The following is a 24,457-nucleotide window of genomic DNA, read 5'->3' as shown; positions in this document are numbered from 1 at the left end:
GAGAGAGAGAGAGAGAGAGAGAGAGAGAGAGAGAGCTAGGTTTTAAGAATATGCTTTTAACTCCATGAAAAAAAAAGTTTTAATTTGTCTTAGAATCTGCAATATTTTGACAAGTTACTTAGGAACCTAAGTAACAATCAAGCACATCCACTCTTTACTTTTGCGAACAAGTCATACGTATATCAATATGTGCCTTGTCATATGGATTAGAAAGTACGTCTGTGTTTAAGGTCTCAGGCTTGAATTATACTTTGAAGAGACTCGGTTATCACCACTATGTTAATATAGTATTATACCATATGCGACTAACTACAGATATGAATTTTCTGACGTTTCTGAGCTGATAATTTTTCTGAATTTGCAGTTCAGCGAAAGGCATTCCCGCGAAATATAATTCATCGCAAGGGCAATCCAGCTGTAGCCGGTAATAAAGTCACAGTAAAAAAAAAGTCACAGGAAAAAAAGTCACAATTTTGGCCAGGGAAAAAAGTCACAGGAAAAAAAGTCACAATTTTGGCCAGGGAAAAAAGTCACAGGAAAAAAAGTCACAATTTTGGCCAGGGAAAAAAGTCACAGGAAAAAAGTCACAATTTTGGCCAGGGAAAAAAGTCACAGGAAAAAAAGTCACAATTTTGGCCAGGGAAAAAAGTCACAGGAAAAAAGTCACAATTTTGGCCAGGGAAAAAAAGTAAGAAAAAAAAGTCACAATTTTGGCTAGGGGGGAAAAAGGTCACAGAAGAAAAAGTCACAGTAATTTTTGGTGGCTGGTAATAACGTCACAGGGAAAAATTCACAATATTTCTTGGGGGTCATTATCTTTATGATATTTACAGCCTTTTGTTTATGTTTATACGGAAATCCCCGACGGGCTTATATTGAACACGCCGCAAAGGTGGATACATACCGGGCTAAAACCCTTAGGGGTCACTATCTTGGAAAGATTATTGTGACTTTTTTTTCAGTTAATTTTTTCTGTGACTTTTTCATGTGATTTTTTTACCTGGATTCAATTCACCTTAAAGGCCTACAAAATTAATTTGGTGTTAAAACGATTTGCTAAGACCCATGGTTGTCAACCAGCTTCTTTATCTGGGAGTGAGTTCCTGGATGTCTGGAATGTTTTGGAAACATTTCAGTGTCCAGCTCTGACTACGCTTATTTGAGAAAAAATGCAAAGTACTGAAATGCTGGGTAACTATGGCTCAGTGATACTTGAATGTTTTATGGTACGAGTAAAAAGAGACCCCACATAAAAATACTCGTTTTCCTTACTTGTTCGTTTTCTGGAAAAGAAAACTATTGTGCCGGCTTTGTCTCCCCATCCGCACTTTATTCTGTCCGCACTTTTTTCTGTCCGCCTTCAGGTCTTAAAAACTACGGCGACTAGAGGGCTGCAAATTGATATGTTGATCATCCACCCTCCAATCATCGAACCAAATTGCAACCCTCTAGCCTCAGTAGTTTTTATCTTATCTAAGGTTAAAGTTAGCCGTAACCGTGGTTCTTGCAACAATTAGGATACGCCACCACCGGCCCGTGGTTAAAGTTTCATGTGCCGCGGCTCATACAGCATTATACCGAGACCACCGAAAGATAGATCTATTTTCGGTGGCCTTGATTATACGCTGTACAGAAAACTCGTTTCTTCGGCGCATTTTTTACCTGTTTTTATGTATTTAAGTTAGTCTCACTCTTTCTTTATTTTTTTTATGTATTTAAGTTAGTCACTCTTTCTTTCATATAGATGGATTATTTTAAGGCTTTAGTGAACTTTTATTTTTAGTATGTCTATGGATATATCGTTTAGTTTTAATTGTTTTGACTTCAAAAAAAACTGTTGACTTAACATATCATCACAGAATATTTATATATTAACAATGAACTGTTAAAGCTACTACTTCCTTCGTGCTGTGTACTCTGAGCCCAGCTCCGACCCTATATATATATATATATATATATATATATATATATATATATATATATATATATATATATATATATATAATATATGTACGAACCGTTGAATTGTCAGCTCGAGCTTTCTTGCACGAGCTTTAACGTATTATGTTCATGAAAGAAGTGATTATGGGGGATAAGTTACTATTTTTATTCATTCGTATAGCAAGCTTTTTTCTTCATTGTTCACACTGCCTGTTTAAACTTGCCATTGCTCCGCTATAAGTACAGAAGCGCCGGAAACAACTTTTACAGTTTTGTTGTTTATCAGTCCACAGGATGTCTTAAAACGTCATTGATTTCATAATATGCATTAAGAGTATAGGCGAAAGGATTTATTAGAAGTTTTTGCATGGTTTGGTTGTGCGGAAAGGAGGATAAGTTGATGGAAAGTCCCTAGAATCAGTTGTGACTCATTTGATCTAAACAGCAAATCTGGAGCTTGGTATCTAGACGTCTGTTGTGGGTTACAGTCAGGGTGAAGGAAGTTCTGGAGCTAGCAACGTACTTGCAAGGGACTTTCTGAAAGCCAGAAGAATAAGAGATAACTTCTGGTGCCAATTCAAGCAAGGACGAAGGCCTGTCCAGCGCAAAACAATATATCTATGCACTGTTCACCACTCAGAGAAGCGGTGACGTTTGCCTTGATTTTTCCCAGTGGCCAAACCCTGACACGGGAATGATTTCTTGTCAAAAAATGAAATTTTTCCTTACCTAGGATATTCTACATTTGCAATTTTCAGCAAGTATTTATGGGATGAGGTTGCTAAACCCACCATCTATCCCATGCACATCCAAGGGACTTTGTGGCCATGCATCCTTCCAAATTCTGAACTGACCTAGCATGGAGCAATTTCTTGATCGAACGACCAGCGGTACAGCGAAGGTGTTACTTATATTTGTAGACCTAACAGTTAGATGGGAAAATAACAAGTAGATAATGCTCAGAAGTTTCTTCGGCGCAATCGAGTTTTCTGTACAGTATAATCAAAGCAACCGAAAATAGATCTATCTTTCGGTGATCTCAATATAATGCCGTATGAGCCGCGGCCCATGAATCTTTAACCACGACCCAGTGGTGGCCTGTCCTATATCGTTGAAAGATGCACGATCATGGCTAACTTTAACCTTAAACTAAATAAAAACTACTGAGGCTAGAGGGCTGCAATTTGGTATGTTTGATGATTGAAGGGTCGATGATCAACATACCAGTTCTCAGACCTCTACCCTCAGTAGTTTTTAAGATCTGAGGGCGGACGGACATACAAAGCCGGCACGATAGTTTTCTTTGACAGAAAACTAAAAAGTGACTGAGACGGAGGGAGTTGGATAATCGTATATATCTGCATTATCAAGCTCTACTTCATAACAGGAATATCCTATACCAGCAGAAATATGAACACCACGAAGCGAGGAAACCCTAACTATTTTATGTCCGTTTTCCCAAGCCTTTGTTTTTGTTTGACAGTCGATCTGTAAACGAATGCTACTCTTGGTGTTGGGTGCTAATTTTGAGAACCAGTGGGTGAGAAGGAGAAAGAACGATGGACTTAGCACCGAGAAAATAGAATCTCAAAGAAATATGGCAAGAAGAAGAAGAAATTGCGGGGAAAAGTGAGATCTTACGAGTTCGCAGACTGTAACGATGTGGGGCCCCGCAGAAAAGGAACCTAAGCAGAGAGAAAGTGAGATCGACCGACTTTGAAGCGACTTAGTAATTAGCTCATTACCGTCGTATATGGCCTTGAACAAGCTCGCATTTCGTTGAGCGGAGGCTGAAATGTGAATAACATCAATCTCAGGACGTGTTTTCCGAAAAGAAAAAGTCTTCGTTTCTTTTTTCATTCTCTGCACTTTGGTTTTGCCTTTGTGTTTTCTTAATTGGCCTACTTGTCTCCTGGTCTGCCATCGGCCTCATTCTTTACAACGGCCTCCCTCAACGTTTGCCTTTGTGCGGGAAACGCGAATACCCGAATCCCCCTTTTTTATGCTTATTTTTTCGAAGGGGATTTTTACAGTGACTATCGTTGCAGGTTCATGCGTCATTTGCGTCGCACATTCCTTGTTCCTTAATTTTTAAGAAGATTATCCTCTCTCTCTCTCTCTCTCTCTCTCTCTCTCTCTCTCTCTCTCTCTCTCTCTCTCTCTCTCTCTCTCTCCCCGCCCCTCCCTCTTGCCCTCTCACGCACACATACACAGACGAGGACGCACACGTGTGTATATATGTGTGTGTGTATGTGTGTGTGCGTGTGTATGTTCACAGATATCTCTTCTTCTTTATCTGCATCTCTTCCCACTTCTGTGTGGGGTGGATGATTCTGACAGCTTTCCTCCGCCAGGTTCGGTCAAACGCATCGTCCTCTGACAATTGTTCGTCTCTCAGGTCCTCTCTAACTACTGTACATCCATCCACCTGCGCTTCTTCGGTCCTCTTACTCTCCCACCAGGAGGCACCTCCATCTGCATCACTCTCCTCCCTGCATCGTACATACATATATCTATATATCTATATCTATATATACATATATATAAATAAATAATTCTGCAGATACCTTTCAAGTAATGACCACTTTCTTGTGAGGTGGATGGAGTTCCCAGAACTCTTACAGAACCAGTCTTTTTCTGTATTCTTTTCAGTAAACAACACAAGTCCATTTCCATTATGAGAGCGTGGCTCCAGTGATATATTCAAAGCAACAGGCACCTCAGCATTACATCACGGAACTGCTGAATGAAGGATGAACCTCTGTGCAGAAAATCTCCCAAGTTTCGAAGACATTTCCTGCTCCTGCTCGCGTTTTTTTATTTAAACGCTGTCGGTGAATGTCTTAGTTTTCTGTAAGAGAAAACTATTGTGCCGGCTTTGTCTGTTCGTTTGCACTTTATTCTGTCCGCACTTTTTTCTGTCCACACTTTTTCTGTCCGCCCTCAGACCTTAAAAACTATTGAGGCTAGAAGGCTGCAAATTGGCATGTTGATCATCCACCCTCCAATCATCAAACATACCAAATTGCAGCCCTCTAGCCTCAGTAGTTTTTTTTTTATCTTATTTAAGGTTAAAATTAGCCATAATCGTGCTTCTGGCAACGATATAGGACAGGCCACCACCGGGCCTTGGTTAAAGTTTAACAGATCGCGGCTCATACAGCATTATACCGAGACTACCAAAAGACAGGTCTATTTTCGGTGTCCTTGATTATACGCTGTAGTGGCTGGACAGAAAACTCGATTGCGCCAAAGCAAAATGCTACAGACCCAAGGAATTCAATAAGGAACGCAGTCCGGCAAGCAAATGAGATCACGTAAGTAAACAAAGGATTGAAACCAATGTGATCTTTCTCAAGAAAAAAAAAATTGCCCTCCGTTTAAAAATCTGAATTTCCAGTGATTCACCTGCATGACTAGGAAGACAATATGTCATAATTTGGTCACAGCTGCTGTGCAACTTCTAGGAAACTGTGGTATTAAACATCGCTAAAGAAAAGACAAGGTTGTCAGAATTAGCTGCCTATCTAGCGCTATGTGGTGCGTGGCACTGAATGAAAGGATCTGAAAGCAAAGGATGATCATAATGCAAGCACGACTGAACGAGGATGCTAGACATTAATGCAAAGATCTACAGCAGAGTACGAAATTTCATAGAACTCCAGTTTTTGTCGACCGATTTGAAACGCAAGTCAGCTTCTCAAGACCAAACCGAGGAACAATTTTCAGAACACGACAAAATAAAAGAACAAGAACCAGGATAGACAGGTCTCCAAAAATCTTGAAAGGCTTTAGATAAAAGGATTTTTTTTTTATTCCACTGAAGAAGAGACAGACCGGATGTTTCTCAATAGTGAACATGAATTGAGCACGGCACATCGAATTGCATGTAATTAAAGGAACAATGTCAATGAGCAGTACTGCACTATGCTCGACATTTCGTTAAACCTCGGTTGAGCTACGGCAGGTAGAGGTCTGTCTCCGCTTGGAAGGTTGAGTTACTGCAATGGACCATCGTTTGCATATGCAACAAGATCGTTTTCGAGGACAGCCACATATCATACATAGGTCTTAAAGTCAAGAGTTATGGACCAAGAACACTACCCAGAGGAAGTGGTGGCGATCAACCACTAGTCTATGCAATAATATGTTCTTTGACAATTTGTTAAATATTAAGAAATGCTTCCCCATCTCCCATCCGTATGAATTTGAAAAACAAAGGTCCAATAGCAAAACAACCAAAAGCAGTTCTAGTGTCAAGGCCAGTTACATGAAGTTCACTATCAGTCTAGGAATTTCAAAAGATTCCTGTATTAGATATCCCTTGTAACCAAAAAACATAAGAACGATGATAATTCGTCTACAGAAATTATTTTATATATATATATATATATATATATATATATATATATATATATATATATATATATATTTCCTTCTAAACTTCATCATTATTATTTATTTAACAATCTTGCCGTTGTTGTACACTCGTGCCAGTGTTAATCATCCTTTTACAAGCATTAATGTTTATTTACAGTAGTTTAATATCTTTTTTCATTGTCATTTCTTACTTTTTAAATATTAGAATGTCTACCCTCCTCATCGACTACTTAGACTGATAATGGTGCTTTTTCACTTTTGTCCATGGCAAGGGCTGTGTCACTGGCAAATTAACCGCATTGTTAAAAATAACAATGGAAAGAAAATGAGAGGAAAAAGAGGTAGTCAGAATTTTCTATTAAAAAGAAAATAATTTTATTGGAACTGAGCTCGTTAGTAGCCAAACGGAAGCCAGGAGTTACTAACTGATGAAGTCTTTTCTAATCATTTATTTTCAACTTTCCACATCCGCGGTACTGTTTCTTTATTATTTTTCAAATTCGTACTTTGTTATGGTAATATATTTCCGGAATTTTCTTATGTTTTGTTTTTGTGCTTTTCAGATGTTTAAATTTACTTAAATATTTAATAATGCTCATTTTTGGCTTCTATGATTCTCACCAACATACTATTAAACTCTTATTGGCCATGCGGGACTTTATTCTCTCTCTCTCTCTCTCTCTCTCTCTCTCTCTCTCTCTCTCTCTCTCTCTCTCTCTCTCTCTCTCCAATTGCTTTAGCACCGAGCGTCTAGTTACAACTATTAAGCCACTTGGCTCTCCAGTGTAGCAGATCCCTCGCGTCTACTAATGCCGTCACAGGCGTCTTGTACGATTAGATTAATGCCTCCCTGCTCATTTTATCTGCTTCTTTGTCGTATGTTCTCTTTCACATCCATGATTTCGCCTTCGGATGAAGGGAAGGCTTTCATTTCGTGTTTACATTATGTGTAAGGGTCCATTTTTTTACTGTCTTTATTATGTGAGATTCAATGTCTTCACTGTGTAATGTTAACGGGTATGTGCTTATGCGTTGCCTACGCGCGCGCGCGCGCGCGTGTGTGTGTGTGTGTGTGTATGTCTGTGCGAGTGCAGTGTAAAGCTTACACACACATGTGCGTTTGTGTGTGTTTTCGTATGTGAGTATCTGCGTGGCGTCTGTTCACGTACATTACTGTCTCTAAGTCTAGGTTATCAGCCTCCCAGAGGAGAGCCACGTGTTCGGTGTTTCATTGTCAAGTTCTTCCTGTTGAAGACTCTGTAGGTCTTCCTCTCGTTAGAGTAACGAAATAATAGTGTTGGGAGAGAAGAAATCCAAAACTGAAAGTCATTATGGCAGAAGTATAAGTCTCTAAAGTATATTTTCTTTTTCGGACCAGAAAACTTATGCAATCGAAGAATGTATAGAAAGATTATAATAGACCTGAACATTTTTATGCAACAAAACAGCTAATTTTGACGGCAGAATGAAAATCGTGAACTGAATAACTAGACGCCAGAGTCGTGGAAATAGAAAGTACTACGAGAATAGAGTTGAGAAGGGACAATTAGACAAATTAGATACACAGTTAAAAATAAAACACAAAAAGAGTAATATTGTCTCAAGGTGCTTTTTGTATTCAGTAAAACAGAAATGGTCTGTCTTTCTTATTGTCATTTGATAATCAATTGTTTTTAATTATTCTATTGATACCAGGCTTACGTTACTTCTGTTCCTTCTACTGGTACTACTCTTATGCTACTTTTGTTGATGCAACTGGTACTACTCTTATGCTACTTTTATTGATGCTACTGGTACTACTCTTATGCTACTTTTGTTGATGCTACTGGTACTACTCTTATGCTACTTTTGTTGATGCTACTGGTACTACTCTTACGCTACTTTTGTTGATGCTACTGGTACTACTTTCATGCTAATTTTGTTACTGCTAATCCTCTTTATCCAAAACCTTTTCACACTGTTTGTTTGAATGCTATTGTCCCACTGCTTCTGTTTGTGATGCGAAATCTGTTACTCATATTACCGTGTCGGGTGCCACCAGCACTACTTCCCTCTTCGAAGTCCCCCTCCCGTCATTCGGTGGTCTGCCAAACCTTCTTTTCATTTCTCTTTCCCTGTATTTATTCTTGGCTTTTTCTTTACCTCTAAATTCTCTTTTGCCATTCGTGTCCGGTCTCCCTATTCTCATTCCCTTGTATTTACGTTCCTCCTTTTTTTTTCCCCGTCCTTATTTGTTCCCTTCTCTTCTTGCAAATTCCCCTTTATTTACAAATACATCATCTTTCAAACAGTTTATCCTCCTCATGTACTTACTTCTTTTCATTATCTCCGTCGTTATTCCTTTCCCCCTTTTGCCTCGACTTTTTCGTTTTGTTTACAGTTCAGAGTTCACTGAGCACCGCAATTATCCTTTCTTTATCGGTGAATACATCATATTCCATATTGCGCACAAAGATCATTTTTAGTCTTAATTTCTTCGTGATCTATTTTCTTTGTTCTTTTATTTTCCGACAGTCAGCTAGCATGCTCTGTTGTGTCAGGTCCTAGGCCGAAATGAAGTTCATTGCTTTTATTATTCATTGCCGCCACGACGATTACCGCTTTTACCTTCCCTGCTTCTGCTAATCCCTCCCTATCTCCTCATTTTCATATAGCACATCATCCGAGCGGAGGCTCCCTGGCCTTTCTCCCTCCCCTCCCCTCCCTCCCCTCAACACATCCTCTCAAACCTGCTACCTCACGGTCCTTGCTGGCTCTCCCCCCCCACCCCTATCACGCTCCTAGCAGGGACTCCCCCATCCCTTCCTACACCCATTCCTTCACGCCTGCCTTCTCCTCCTCCTCCTCCTCCTCCTCCTCCTCCTACTACTCCTCCTCTTTCTCCACGTCTCCCTCCTTTGTTTAGTCTGGCATTGCTTCATTTCCTACCATTCAAAATAAATCGTCTTTCGACCCGCGAAACAACCCCAGAATTCAAATGAAAACAAGAACTATAGGCCTATGACTGCACAGCCACATGGGCTGTATTCCAAAGAAGCATCACCACAAACATGAGCTGACTTGAGGTAAAGTAGACCTTAAGCACTTGAAAGCGAGCTGCGCTAAATTGGACGTAGTGGAGAGTGAGGGATCGCGTGTCACAGCTTCGGATTAAATATCAGCTTTATTTGGGTAAGGTCGAAGCCACACTCGGAGTCACGTTTCAGATGTCTTCGTTTTGGGGTGTTTGGATCAAGAGAGATTTGGGGCATAATGTTACGATGGACTGGTTACTCTTGATCCACATTATGCACCCTGAGGGCTTTGGTAGGGACTATATTGGTCTCTCAGGAAAGGCGTCGCCTTCTGCGTTGTAAACAAAGTATCTCTTACCAGTTATTATTATCAAAAATTATCATCCTAGGGCTACATGTTTTATTCGATTTTCTCTAAGCGCTGTCCTTTAGCTTAGCACTTAAAATCTCCTGCAAAGTGTTCAAATTGCTGATACATATGCGCTATTCAGTTGAAAAAAAAAGATGTTTCGAAAATATTCTTTGCTTTTCATACGCAAGAAAGAATTAAAAGTAGTTGCATAATTGCAACTAGATAGAAAGTTTTCATGGTAAGTTTGATTTCATGTAAATTCTTGAAATATGCTTATATGCCATGTAATAAAATGTTTATCATCAACTGGTGTGCAGTGGTCTAGTTCCTCTTTAATGGGTGTTTTTAGCGTGAAATTGCAGGTATCGGAGATGCATAGGGCTTGCTAGGTAACCAATTAGTTCTTAGCCACGTAAAATAAGTCTAATCCTCCGGGCCTGGCCTAGGAGAGCTGTTAATCAGCTCAGTGGTCTGTTTAAACTAAGGTATACTTAACTTCTTTTTGGGAAGTCCTTGACACATGCAGTTTCACCTAGATTCATCAGCTGAAGTATGCATGTGGCAATGATTATAGGTAAATTTCATTTCTAGAACAACCTCTTATTCGGGAAACGGCGTATTATTGAAACGCACACACTAACGCGCGCACACACACACACACACATATATATATGTATATGTATATATATATATATATATATATATATATATATATATATATATATATATATATATATATATATATAGTGTAGGGTCAATAGAGAGGGTGAAAATGAAGACAGCAGGAGAGGACGATATTGCAGGGAAAAGTTGCAAAAAAATTGTGAAACTGTGATTGAGTGCCATGAGTGTGCGAGGTATGTCTGGACGAGGGATAGGTTCCGTATGAATTGAGGGGAGGAACATAGTTCCTTTGCCTACGTGATAGAGTGATAGGCTTTAAGAGATCAAATAATGGGAAAACTGCAAAAATGATAGGATCATAGCTTGATATTCCATGGAAGGCGTTCATTAGGATTTTGACTGATAAAGAAAGACAGTTGATGTAAGAATTGATAATGAAGGAATAATAGGGGTTTAGTCAAGGAGGTTGGTGGGTGGATCAAGTGTTTGTTATGAAGCAGTTATATGAGAAGTATCAAATTGAAAGGGGAAGAAATAGAAGTAGCATTCAAGTACCTAGAAACTCTCGTGATAGAATCTATGAAGAGGTAGTGAGGATGGAAATTTGGATGTTTACAGAACATAAGCTGTTTGAAAGTGATTAAAATTTCTGTGATGAAAATCAAGTATATTAAAGTACCTAGATGGTGGGGAGGCGATTGACATTGATGTAAGAATGGGTTTGAGACAAGGGTGTGTAAAGACCAAGGCTCAAAATCTTTATGGATGGAGTGATATGGAGTTACAGAATGGACTGTAGATGCGACGAGGAAATGAATCATAAATGGAATGTAGAAGTGCTGATGTTTGGTTAGGTTATATTGTTAATTTGGGAGTATGGAGAGAAACAGCAGAAACTAAGTGAAAGCGGAGAAAATTGAGAATCAAGGTGAGCTAAGAGTGAAGTTATCAGGGTTAATGGAAGGCAGGGAGGTGGAACCATGACGTGGCTAGTGGAGGAATGAAAGCAGTTGATGTGTGTAATTACTTGGGAATGAATATAATGAATGATGGCAGGATATGAGAAAAAGTGAATCACAGCATATGTGAAGCAAGGAAGGCAAAAGGGTGGGTGCAAAATATGCAAAACAGACTATGAGTGTTTATGGAAGCCAAATGTGCGAATGTTTAAAAGGAATATAAGATTACCGCAAATAGGTTTGAGTGTTCTGAGGTTACTTATTAATGTAAAAAGAGTGAAATATGGAAGGCTGTTGATGTGGAAGTGTTACGAGGAAGAAAGAGAAGAAAACCTAGAATGACCTGAATGAAATGGGCGAGTGGCACTAGGAACGAAGAGCCTTCAAAGTACGTGCAAAGAGGCCATTAATGGGTCGGGAGTTCGGTGCACTAATGATGAAGCTTTTGTTCTGGTGTTATCAAGTGGCTATTGTTCATGCATGGTGTCCACTACGGTGCAACAGTTAAAATATGTGTTAGGTAAAACGCCTGCATATTACACACAAACACACACACATACACACACACACACACACACACACACACATATATATATATATATATATATATATATATATATATATATATATATATATATATATATATATATATATATATATATATCTCAATGACTGTACGAAGGAGGTAGCATCAGAGTGTTATCACTATTGTTTTCAGCATGTATTTTTAGGGTGAGGGTACTAGCCCCATGCCCCTCGCCCTGGATGTTCAAGGGGTTTATGTGCTGATGGCTTCTCCCTTTACTTGGTGGTCACCCACCCAAGTACTGACCAGATCCAACGTCATTTAACTTTGTTGAACGAAAGATCTGCTGTGTAGGATATGTGAAGTTTCTAATATTTCAAAAACAACCGTAAAACACTCATGGGTCTAAATCTTATATTTCGTTCACTAAACGTTAACAATATTATTTCCTAATGTGAGATGAGGAAAAAATATTTTGTAGATTATATCTTACTTGTACCACTTCTCTCTCTCTCTCTCTCTCTCTCTCTCTCTCTCTCTCTCTCTCTCTCTCTCTCTCTCTCTCTCTCTGATGCAAATTTAGCAATATAATCTCCTCTTGAAATAGAACTTCGCAAGTAAATTACACAACCAGAGTAGCAGTTAATCCATTAGTCTTCTAACCAAGACTACTGTTAGTTGGCAAGATAAAAGGGAGTCATCTTTAATTGTTGCCGTTCATCAGCGCTAATTGGGCAGACGGAGAACCGTGGTGGTACGTCCATAATCAAATAAGCTAAACATATTCTTTTGTTACTTTCCCATTCTCTCTTCGCCTGCTTCTTCAACGTGATATCTCGCTTAACTCCGTAACGGTTTGTAATTTATCGCTCCGAGTGGCAAAAGCAACGAGGATAAACCACAGTGATTTAGTGCCTGCAGAGTCGTTCTTCAGCGACCAACATACATCATAAGTTCTTTAATGAGCAGCAGAAAGTCGCGTAATCAAGACGCAGTTGAAAGTTTGTTGTTGGCAGCCCTGAGTGGCCTCACTGGGGTCCGTTCATGCGCTCAGCCAAGGCAAGATCTAGAGAGCCAAGGGGTCCACCATACACACGTACTCGCCAGCTGTGTTTACATTTCGGGTTTTCAGTGTCCTTGTACGAGGGTCTCGGTGCCTGCTATATATGCTTGGTTGTAAGTGTTGCCGTTCTAAAGGCGAATTTGCATAATACATGGCGCCGTCATTTATAAGGGGCTGTAAGGATTGTTTAAGTTTCCGACTCTATTCACGGTCTTAAAACGGTTTATGCCTTGACACTCTGTATGTTGGACTTGGTTCAAGGAGAATTAATATTGTTTGCCTTCAATGACGAGCACTAATCAGATTCATTCATAGTATCAAGTTGCAGTAAAGATAATGGAGTTATAAAAATATGAATTTATTGTTTTAGTATTAAGAGTCCACCGATGTCGGTATTCAGATCGTTTTATATGAAACCCATTTAACAAGAAAATTTGTAACGATATTCCTGTTTCATTCTTACAAGAGATGACGTTACAGAAACTTAATTACAGCGAACAGCAGAATGTTTATGTCTTCGAGTATTTTTTTTTTATTCGTAATAGTTAACCAGACGGATCATTACTCACTGGGAGGAGGAACCAGTAGAATCCTTCCTTCCCTGACAGTACTGTTCTCTGTGAGTGTGTTCGAGTTGCTTAATGACCCGGAGGACGTTATGAAACGATGATATTCTCTTGCTGGTTCTTTCACATCTTTTCTCTTGCCGGGCCAATTACGGCAGCAGTAAATCTCTCGGGTAAGAGGAGCAGTAGTCTTTTGTGTGTTTTATTTAGAATGCGTTATCTGAGTTTGCTTAGCTTTTTCTGTCTCTCCGCGCATGCGTATGTGTGTGTGCACAAATGCGCGGTGCATGCTTCTGGCATAAATGAATAAGGGAAAGACTGATAATGGTTTTTATTAAGGTTAATTCCGTCCGAACGGTTTCCATATATTCTGTGTTGTTAATTATATATATATATATATATATATATATATATATATATATATATATATATATATATAAGACCATAAATATCGTTTAACATCCAGTTCACTGTACCTCGGGAATAGCCTAACGTACACCTACGGGGAATCATAATTGCTAAATGCTTCGTCGGCAGTGGGTTCCTAAACGCTGCCTGGTTATTAAACAACGGTGTGCAGTGACTTGACCCTTTAGCCGTGAAGTGAGGTATAAGCTGATATCGACTCTGCTGTAATGTGCCTGTCGAATTAAGGTGTTGTATTTAGGATCGATATCAACCTCGACCATGAGACCTAATTATACATACACACACACATATACACACACATATATATATACATATCTATATATGCATATATTTGTGTGTGTATATATATATATATATATATATATATATATATATATTTGTAAAATAGGTGGTCACGATTCTTGCCTCGCAAGCAAGATGACCAGAGTTTGATTCCCGGGCGAGGCAGAGCGCTCTACACAAGCTCATTCGAATCCCACTGTGTTAATGACCTTCACAGTGACTTCGACAACTTAAAGACTTAAAGAATATAATGATATGACGAGTAACGCAACGTCCTTACAGTCATCTTCCGTCGTTCGGAGACGGACCTTTCTCCCACTGATGGTGTCCAAAATGACCTCTAGCCCTTATTTGGGAAGGAGGATGGAAGCCTTTGCCCTGACTCGGGGAAGACTAACATTAACGCACGGGCGAGGAACAAAGGGAAGATGTACTATTTGTTTTTCTTTGTGACAAATGAATTCCTGTTTTATAGTAAAGTAAATCACAATCGTTCATTTTTATTAGTATTATTTTAATTTGATTTTATTCATTGGTTCTCTTTGCTTATTTATTTTTAGCATTGAGCCATTGTATTCAGTGATGATGGGTTTATTTCCAAACTACAAATATTATTTCTAATACAGTCATTAGACACTCGAATATCCAGACCGAGGTGCACTAGACTCATCTCTTCAATGTTACTAACAAACCTTGGATAATCAGCAAACAGATATATCAGCATTAAGCCATATCTTAACAGAGGGTGGCTCCTGAGATTAAAAGAACTATAGTCACTTCCATACTCATACTTTAACTATGAAATATATATGAACTTCCTCTGCAGAAAATCTTCAAGAGGTGTAGTTGCTCCTTACACATATACAAAAGACTCATCAGCAGCGCAGACTCCAGCACACATTCTAGCCCTTGCTGAATTTTAAGAACATTCCTTTCCAATATCTCTCTCACAACACTTGTTCATCCATTTCTTTATCTTTCCCTCCTACGCCCTGACACTTCTGAAGTATGCGCTCCTTTCACCGACCTCCTGTCTTCCATTCTTTAAACATGACCGAACCATCTCAAACTACTCTGTTTCATTCTGTCACCTATATTTGCTAACCTTTTTACTTTTTCTTTATTGTTTCCCATTGACTAAATAACCTCACTCCTGCTCACATTTGCCCTGAATTTTTTCCTCTAGCAAAAAGTTTCAAACTCAAAAAAAAAAAACAAGCAAAAAATGCGCTGAAGTTTTTTCGGCGCAATCGAGTTTTATGTACAGCTTATAATGCTGTATGAAACTTTGAGCTACGGCCCATGAAACTCTCAGCCGCGACCCATGAAACTTTCAGCCACGACCTGGTGGTGGCCTGCGGTGTTGCACCTGTAGCGGTGCCAGACGCACGATCATGGCTAACTTTACCCTTAAATAAAATCAAAACTACTGAGGCTAGAGGGCTGCAATTTGGTAGGTTTGATGATTGGAGGGTACATAATCAACGTACCAATTTGCAGCCCTCTAGCCTCAGCAGTTTTTAAGATCTGAGGGCGGATAGAAAAAGTGCGGACGGACAGACAAATAGCCATCTCAGTAGTTTTCTTTTACAGAAAACTAAAAAGTGCGGAGAGGTCGAGGCATTTATAGGTCATTTTGGTTATTAAGAATACATATCTGTTAAAAGTGATGCAAGTAGAACCTATTTATATTTCACATGACAGGCAATGCTGCTAAATGCTGAGATAAGGAAGATGAAGCATTTTAATTACTTCCTGCTCGGACATAATATGTTTGTAGTGATAACCGCATCCAAAAAAAGAGACAAGGAAGTCGTACTTTTAACAGCCATTGTGGCTGTTAAAAATACGCAAGCGTGCACACAATTATTCATACATAAACACCCTCGCACGAACACATTCATATATAAACGCGCGCGCGCACAATTAATGACGATGACGCCGTCAAATTGATTATGTTTTACGAGAACAGGAAGACTAGTAGCCTCATCATGAAAAATAATCTTGCCGGTGAGAACAACGACATGAATCGCTCGGGCGTGGTGCACCAATATAAATGTCCAATCAGAGACTGTAAGCTCTGCAATTTCTCATACACTGGGATGGCCGCTACTACTCTTTGTCGTCGCTTAACCGAGAAATATTATTGTTGATGTAAGTCTTATTTTGAATGGTTGTGCCGTGAAATGTATCAGTGTGATTAGTATATTTATGTGCTTAGTCAGTATCATTATGTAACTGGTTGAGAGGATGAAACTGTTTTCGCCACCCTTGAGTGGAACTGGCTCTCTTTTTTGTGTTCTTTGGAAGTGGCATAACAACCGCTACGAATTTTGTGTATATATTGCTAATTTTTGTGTACCATGTGCTAGCATTTGTTTGGATGAATTTGTACATAACTGTAATACTTAAAAGTTAGTAAAATTCCTGTATGTACACACAAAAAAATCTACCAAATGACTTGCTTAACTTTGTATCAGTTATTAGTGCTATTGAGATTACACTGTTGTTTTCATAATAAAAGATAAAAAAAAAACTCATACACTTTAAGCGCACGGCACTAGCTTAACAAGGGAGATGCTAGTGAACAACACCATTATAATAGTTCTCATGAAAAAAGGGGCCTTCAGATAAAAGAGGCCTTGCATATAAGCGAGGTTGGTTCTGCATCTACTCCACTGCCTTCATTCAATCGACCGATGTGATTTTTTGCAATAATTATTAGTTTTTATTCTTTTTAGTTTCAATAATGCTCCCGGTGTGGTCCTTTATCGTTGTTTAGTGACACCAGTTATTTATTTTAACTAGCAATCTGTATTTAGACCCAATTTCACGTGTAAACTTATCTAAATTGTTTGCTTAATGTTAGAAAAATTATGACAAGCAAATTTTCATTGCTTATTCAAGGTAGTTTTGAACAGTTCCATCGCTGACTGTGACTATTATCCAGTGTATATTTAAATACTACTGGCTATTGCATTAAGTAGTTTGTATAGATAAACTGCTCGTTTCCCTTCCTTTTTGGTGATCACGAGTAACTTCTTACTCTGACATTTTGTTGTTATAAACCTTTTGTATTTGGAGATGACTCATGGAGTTGAGACGTCACACTTGATTTTGGAATACAGGGCATTTTACGATCATTTTCAGTAATGTGTGTCCACAAGAAAATCTGCTTCCTAAATACACACACACACACATACATATATATATATATATATATATATATATATATATATATATATATATATATATGTAGTATGTATATATATATATATATATATATATATATATATATATATATATATAGTATATATACTTATATCTATGCATACATACATAGACGCAAATTATATATATATATATATATATATATATATATATATATATATATATATATATATATATATATATATATATACAGTATATATATATATTGTAATATCTTCAAATGATGGTTTACCCCATAAAAATAAAAGTTTTCGTTTTAATAATGATGCCACCAGTTTAACGATATTAAAATACACACACACACACATGTATATGTATATGTGTGTGTGTGTGTGTATGTACATATGCATATTGTCATATCCTTAAAATGAGGGCATTATTATTATCTAAACTGAAAATTTCCAAGGAATCAAACAACTAATAGTATGTCCTCATCAATTTCGTACAAGTTTGCTCATGTTTACAAATATCTTAACTTCGCTATTTCAACGACTGCCATCGCAACCGCAGCTGTGAGCCTCCGTCAAAATTATTCAATTATCTCCTCAACTATAGCAAAGATTATATCAATTTTAGCGGATGGAATATTATTTATATTATCAGCGGTAATTCCTCCCCTAGCGATTATGCTTATTTTTTCATGATAACCTCGGTTTTTTCACAAGCTTTTTGTGACACGGTGATTATGGCATCGCAATATTATCTCGTTTAAATTCTCGCCCAAAATTTTACGCAATTTATGAGTAACGGCGTGTGAAATGCTTTTGACGGCTTGCCTATACTTTTTGACGGTGTAGTATAAACATTAATAGTTGTTATTATTATTATTTGATATCATCGCTTTCTCGTTATCTCAAAGGGAAAAATTAACTCCACAGCAGTATGTATGCACTGTAGTATATTGCTATATACAGGAAGCTTTCGCTAACTTCATCAGTTGACCTCTTATTATTATTATTATTATTATTATTATTATTATTATTATTATTATTATTATTATTATTGGAATCTGAATATGTATAGTACCAGGCACATAGGAAAAATTAATAGTATTACCATTATTATTATTATTATTATTATTATTATTATTATTATTATTATTATTATTATTATTATTATTGAAATCTGAATAGGTATAGTGACAGGCTCTTCGGAAGAATTATTATTATTATTATTATTATTATTATTATTATTATTATTATTATTATTATTATTATTATCAATTAATTAATTAATTAATTAAATCTGAATAGGTATAGTGACAGGTACTTAGGAAGCATTAATAGCATCATTATTATTATTATTATTATTATTATTATTATTATTATTGAAATCTGAATAGATATAGTGACAGGCTCTTCGGAATTATTATTATTATTATTATTATTATTATTATTATTATTATTATTATTATTATTATCATTGAAATCTGAATAGGTATAGTAACAGGCACTAAGGGCGAATTATTACTACGACCATTAGCTCGCCAGCAAATAATAACGACACCAATAATGTTTCCTGAAAAGAGAATTAACGAAGCCCCCTCTAAATTCAGAGAAACACCACAGACTTTTCTATAGGAAACAAAAAAAAAGAAACAAATTACCGAGAGAAGAACAGCAGTCCTCGGAGCTCCCTCTAAGAACAGGAGAGACTTCCGTGAGTCGACAATTGAAGTCGTGATTGCGTAGGCATTGCATATCAACAGATGCCACACGCGATGGAAACGGTTGCAGGTCATGTGTCACTGTGTAACCTCGTGTGTCATTTGGCGTTTTGACGTGCTGTCGTTTACGTGAGTAATGTAAATATAGAGTGAATGTGTCCTGCATTGTGTGCTGTTTGTGATGACGTTATCCTGCGCAGATGCATTTTTTTTTTTTTTTTTTTTTTGTCCGTTGGTTTCTGCTTCAAGGAAAAAGGATGTAGACTTGATATGATAGCCCAATCTTTACCGTTATGCGTATTAGAGATTTTTTTTTGTATCTAATGAAACTGGACAATCAGAGGAAGAACGTCAACATAGCATTTTGCCAAAATGTGGTAGCGAACATGACTCTGATATACGCGAGAACGAACAAAGCAAAATAATAAGTAGGACTGGACCACATTCTCATAGTGCCTCTTATTTTAACCATCCTTTGTGGTGAGAGGGCCAGACTTCAGCGATGTTGGAATTTTTGTATGATGGAAGAGCCTTACGTGAGCGTACTTAGGAACCAGATAATCTCAAGGTATTACAGAGGAGAAAGTCGAATCATTTTTTCCCCAAAACTTGGCCCCCTCGAGCGTTTCTTCTCGACTATTCTTTCGTTTTGGTCTCGTAAATTGACTGCTATAAGCGCTGGCTATTATTATTATTATTATTATTATTATTATTATTATTATTATTATTATTATTATTATTATTATTATTATTATTCCTTACACCTCTTACCCGTCCCATACCGGCTTCCTACTTCTTTCTCATCTCTCTCCCGCTTAGGAAATTTCTCTAAGCAACGCTAAGATTTACTTCTCTTTAAATATTAATCATGACTGCCTTTTGGTACAACTTACCACTTTCTGTTACAAATTATTTAAAGCTGTTAATATTTTCCCGATGGCGCTGACCATAGCTACTGTGACGACTAATTTCCGTATCGGTTAGTCAATCAGCTATGTGACTTATTTGACTTGATTCCCTCTTCAAAATATATCCCTTATTTTCTCACAAAGATTTTAAACATGAATTTAAAACCAGTTACTTCATAAAATGGCGCCAGTCATCAAAAATCACTCTATTAACAATCTATGATAATAAAATCTGAGTGGATCTTTCTTGTTTGTCCGGCCAGAATGGGGGCGGGATAGGCAGGGGATCGGGAGGGTAGGGAAGACATGACACATCCACCCTCCTCATTCAAACCTGTTTGTCGGCCCCGGGTGGGGTGGGGTAGGCAAGGGATCGGGAGGGTAGGGGAGACATGACACATCTCCCCTCCTCCTGCAAACCTGTTTGTCCGCCCTGGGTGGGGCGGGGTAGGCAGGGGACCAGAAGGGCAGGGGAGACATGACACATCTCCCCTCCTCCTGCGAACCTGTTTGTCCGCCCTGGGTGGGGCGTGGTGGGTAGAGGATTGGAAGGGTAGGGTAGACTTGACGGGCAGCGCCGGGTTCCAGCGTAGTGTAGCGCGCGCCATCAAGCTCGTTAATAAGAATTCATTATTTTCTCCAGTAGTTATAGAATAAGGACTCCAAGCTTATTTTTTAGAAGTGGTCTTTTGTAACCTACTCCTCTTTATCCACACTTCCCCACTTAAAAAAAAAGACCCGACCATTTTCGCCCATAGTTCTAAAATATGGATTTGAAACCCATAAATCTCGAGAACCAGTGGCAATTTCGGCGACGGCAAGAAAACTGCATAAAATATCAATAAGGCAAATGGAGGCGTTCAGTCAAGTCGCGGAGCGTTACTGCATTTCTTCCGCCGGCGATTTATGGCGCCATTTATCAAAATGTATTTAACCTCTCCTCGTCCAGTTCTTGGGTTTTGGGTCATAGGAGAACTCATAAATCATGTGGGATTTTCATCTTTTATTTCTGTTAGAATGTTATTTATTTCAAGTTTTTTTTTCCTACATTTATCAGGGTTTTGGTCTCTTGACACATTTCCAATAGATATATATTCATAGAAATACATGTGTACTTAGGGTTTATATATATATATATATATATATATATATATATATATATATATATATATATATATATATATATATATATTATATATTTGTGTTTTCTGTAGTACTGTTAAATCTCTCTGTGCTTCTGTTGGCCTAAGCTAAGCAGTGAATTAGGTACCTGGTGGTTAGTTAGCTGTTACGTTTTAAAACCAAGGTGAAGACAAGGGGTTAGCAGACCCGTTCCAAGAGATTACATCTTAACTGAGACGGTCACTCTCTGAGCCATTCCCTCTAAGGTTAAACTAGTGTGGTAAGTGAATGTATGTATATATATATATATATATATATATATATATATATATATATATATATATATATATATATATATATGATGTCTGCGCAATCATAAAATCGGGGAAGCCCGGCGATATCATTCATTACAGTAAAATGCTAAGCCTATCAACACGTCAGCAACTTCGATGCGCAGCGAAAGACTGAAAGGCAGCAAAAGCTGAAATATGAAGAGCACGGTTTGAACAGTCAACATCCCAGCCTGCCAGACAAAAGAGGACTTAAATACATGAAGGAGCTAATAATAGCTGCACTGCCTCCCTCCCCTCCGCCCTGACGACACTCAATCTGTCTCTTATAGGCCTAATTTGGGCTCCCTGGCTCTCCCCCTATTGTCTTCACGACGGCCTCTCTCTCTCCTGCCTGTCAACTTGTCCTGTCATATCCTTTGTTGGACATATTGTTTGCAAGGGGCCATTTTTTCCATTGCAATCAAACCCCTATATATATTATTATTTCTGGTTAAGTGAAGTGGACGGGGGCTGGGCTGGCTGACGAACGGATCATCCCTCTAGCCCTCCCTACCACCACACACCTCCACCCCGACAACCCCAACATTTTCCTCCCTGCACCTGCACCCAAGTCATGCTGCTGCTGCTGCCTCCTCCTCCTCCTCCTCCTCCTCCTGTTTCTCAACTACAACCAGCTGTGCAGGAATCGATGCTGGTTCTTAGGCCCATACGGGGATTACACTGTCACCCCTCATTATTGCGAAACGATCATATTATTGACTCGTCCCCAGCTACACGTGCGTTCGCTAAATTACCCGTAACAGGGAAATCTCACAAGTGGTAAATAGGGTTAGGGCGAGTTGGCTCACGCTTGCTTCGTTCTCTAGTGTCAACAATTGTGCCTTATAAAGTGGTGTTTACAAAACACGCATAATATGATACACGGCTGATTAATCCTACGCAGGTGTAAGACTGATGCAAAATTACTTATACTACCACAACCATTAATAACATTATACTTTATTTCAAATCGTGGCCATGTGCAAATTAAAGAATGTAGATACAGTTGTATCATGCAAATTGCATTTGCAAGATCGAAATATATTAACCGTTACTTTATTTTTATTGATGATAATTATAAGAATCATATAATAGTTGTGGTGTAGACAACGAAATATGCCTCCTTGGCAAGAATAATAGACTGTAATTTTCAGTTACCAGCCATCAACAAATAAAAATATAGAGACCAGATAGTTAGTTCTTGTTGAGGTACTAACCCTGGTATAGCTTTCATGATGGCGATGAACAAGTTTATGACTAGTGTATATATATATATATATATATATATATATATATATATATATATATATATATATATATATATATCGTTTTCATGTAAAAAGTAGTACCATAATCTTTCCCGTGCACTGTGACACTTTCTCTTACAGGAATGGCTCCCGAAACATTCATAATGTAACTGTTTAATCGGGGATGAAAGATCTGTACAGAAAACTTCTAAGTTCGTATCATTCTTGCAATGCCTTTGCAGCACCTCTTGCCATCCATCTTTCAGCACTTTCTTTTTCTCTCCTTCCTTCTAACACTTCCGATTTGTATGATTTTTTTCCCAATCTATCGTTCTTCGTTCTTTTCTTATACCCGACCCATCTCCAAACACTTAGAGCCATCGTTTCTCCTCGCTAACCTTCTGCCATTTCTTTCAAGTAAATCCACATTTCCCAACCTTTGTTTTTTTTTATGCCACATACAATACGCACACAATTATTCCCTGCAGCTTTAACCTTCTCTCATTTATTCGTTCACAGCATCCACACTTCAGTTCCATAGAGAAGAGTTGGCTCAGAAATTCCTTCATAGTTCCAACCCTGCTTCCACAGACACTTCTAGGTTCCTCTTTTATTTGTTACGTATCCTGATACATACGTACATAATATATACATGCATATATATATATATATATCTGTGTATATATATTTTTATATATGTATATATATTTATATTATATATATATATGTATGTATGAATGTGTGTTCATATACATTATTTATTATTTTTTATATATAAATATATGAATACACAAATATTTATATACATATATATGCATACCCATACACTCACACACACACACATATAAACATAATATATACTGTATATTACATGTATGTGTATATACGTAAATGTGTACGTAAATTATTTAATCTTTTTATACCTATAAATATATATGAATTATATATATATATATATATATATATATATATATATATATATATATATATATATATATATATGTGTGTGTGTGTGTGTATATATATATATATATATATATATATATATATATATCTTTGCCTATACATATACGAGTATATAGAAAATATACATATATACATGCGTGAGTATGTGTCTTTATAAACAGTGTTTAACATTCCTACATTATCATACACGCTCTTTGATCATACGCCAGTTTTGTATGTTTATTTTTGTGGGTGCTCTTATTTTCTAACTTATATTTGCATTATATTAAGAAAAAGCAATAAAAAGTTCATTTTCAGCACTTGACATTTTTATAATAATGGAAAAGTTGTCTCGTGAAAAGGATATTTTGAATATCTGATATTCTTGCCCACTCTGCCTCATAAATAAAAAAAGAAGAAGAAAAATGAGAAACGCCCTTTCATGCAAGACCAAATCAGAAATGGAATACCATTTATCAAATTATTATCATGAAAAACAAAGCTGCGGCAAAAATTTGCCAAAATGAGCAATCTCAATTTCATTAAAAAAATATATATATAACAAATTGACATCACAAATTACCCCAATTGGAAAAAAAAATTGGAAATGAAGCTACCAATCAGTCAGTGGAATGAGGTATTTAATTCATCAGTCATGCACTGTCCTCGAAAAACAACGGAATGTGTTAAGCTTCATTAAAAAGTTATTAATCACAGACCACGCCGCCCTGACTTCTGTTTTTTCTTTCTCTCTCTCTCTCTCTCTCTCTCTCTTTCTCGCACGCGCGTGCGCAACTTAATGTAGAAATATGCAGCAATAATTTTCTCGCTAATCTGAGGCGCAGCTAATTTAACGCAGAAAAAGCCAAA

This window comes from Macrobrachium rosenbergii, chromosome 32, assembly GCF_040412425.1.
Source record: "Macrobrachium rosenbergii isolate ZJJX-2024 chromosome 32, ASM4041242v1, whole genome shotgun sequence".
Classification (NCBI taxonomy): Eukaryota; Metazoa; Arthropoda; class Malacostraca; order Decapoda; family Palaemonidae; genus Macrobrachium; species Macrobrachium rosenbergii.
The sequence above is the reverse complement of the archived record's forward strand: the minus strand, read 5'-3'. Positions refer to the sequence as shown.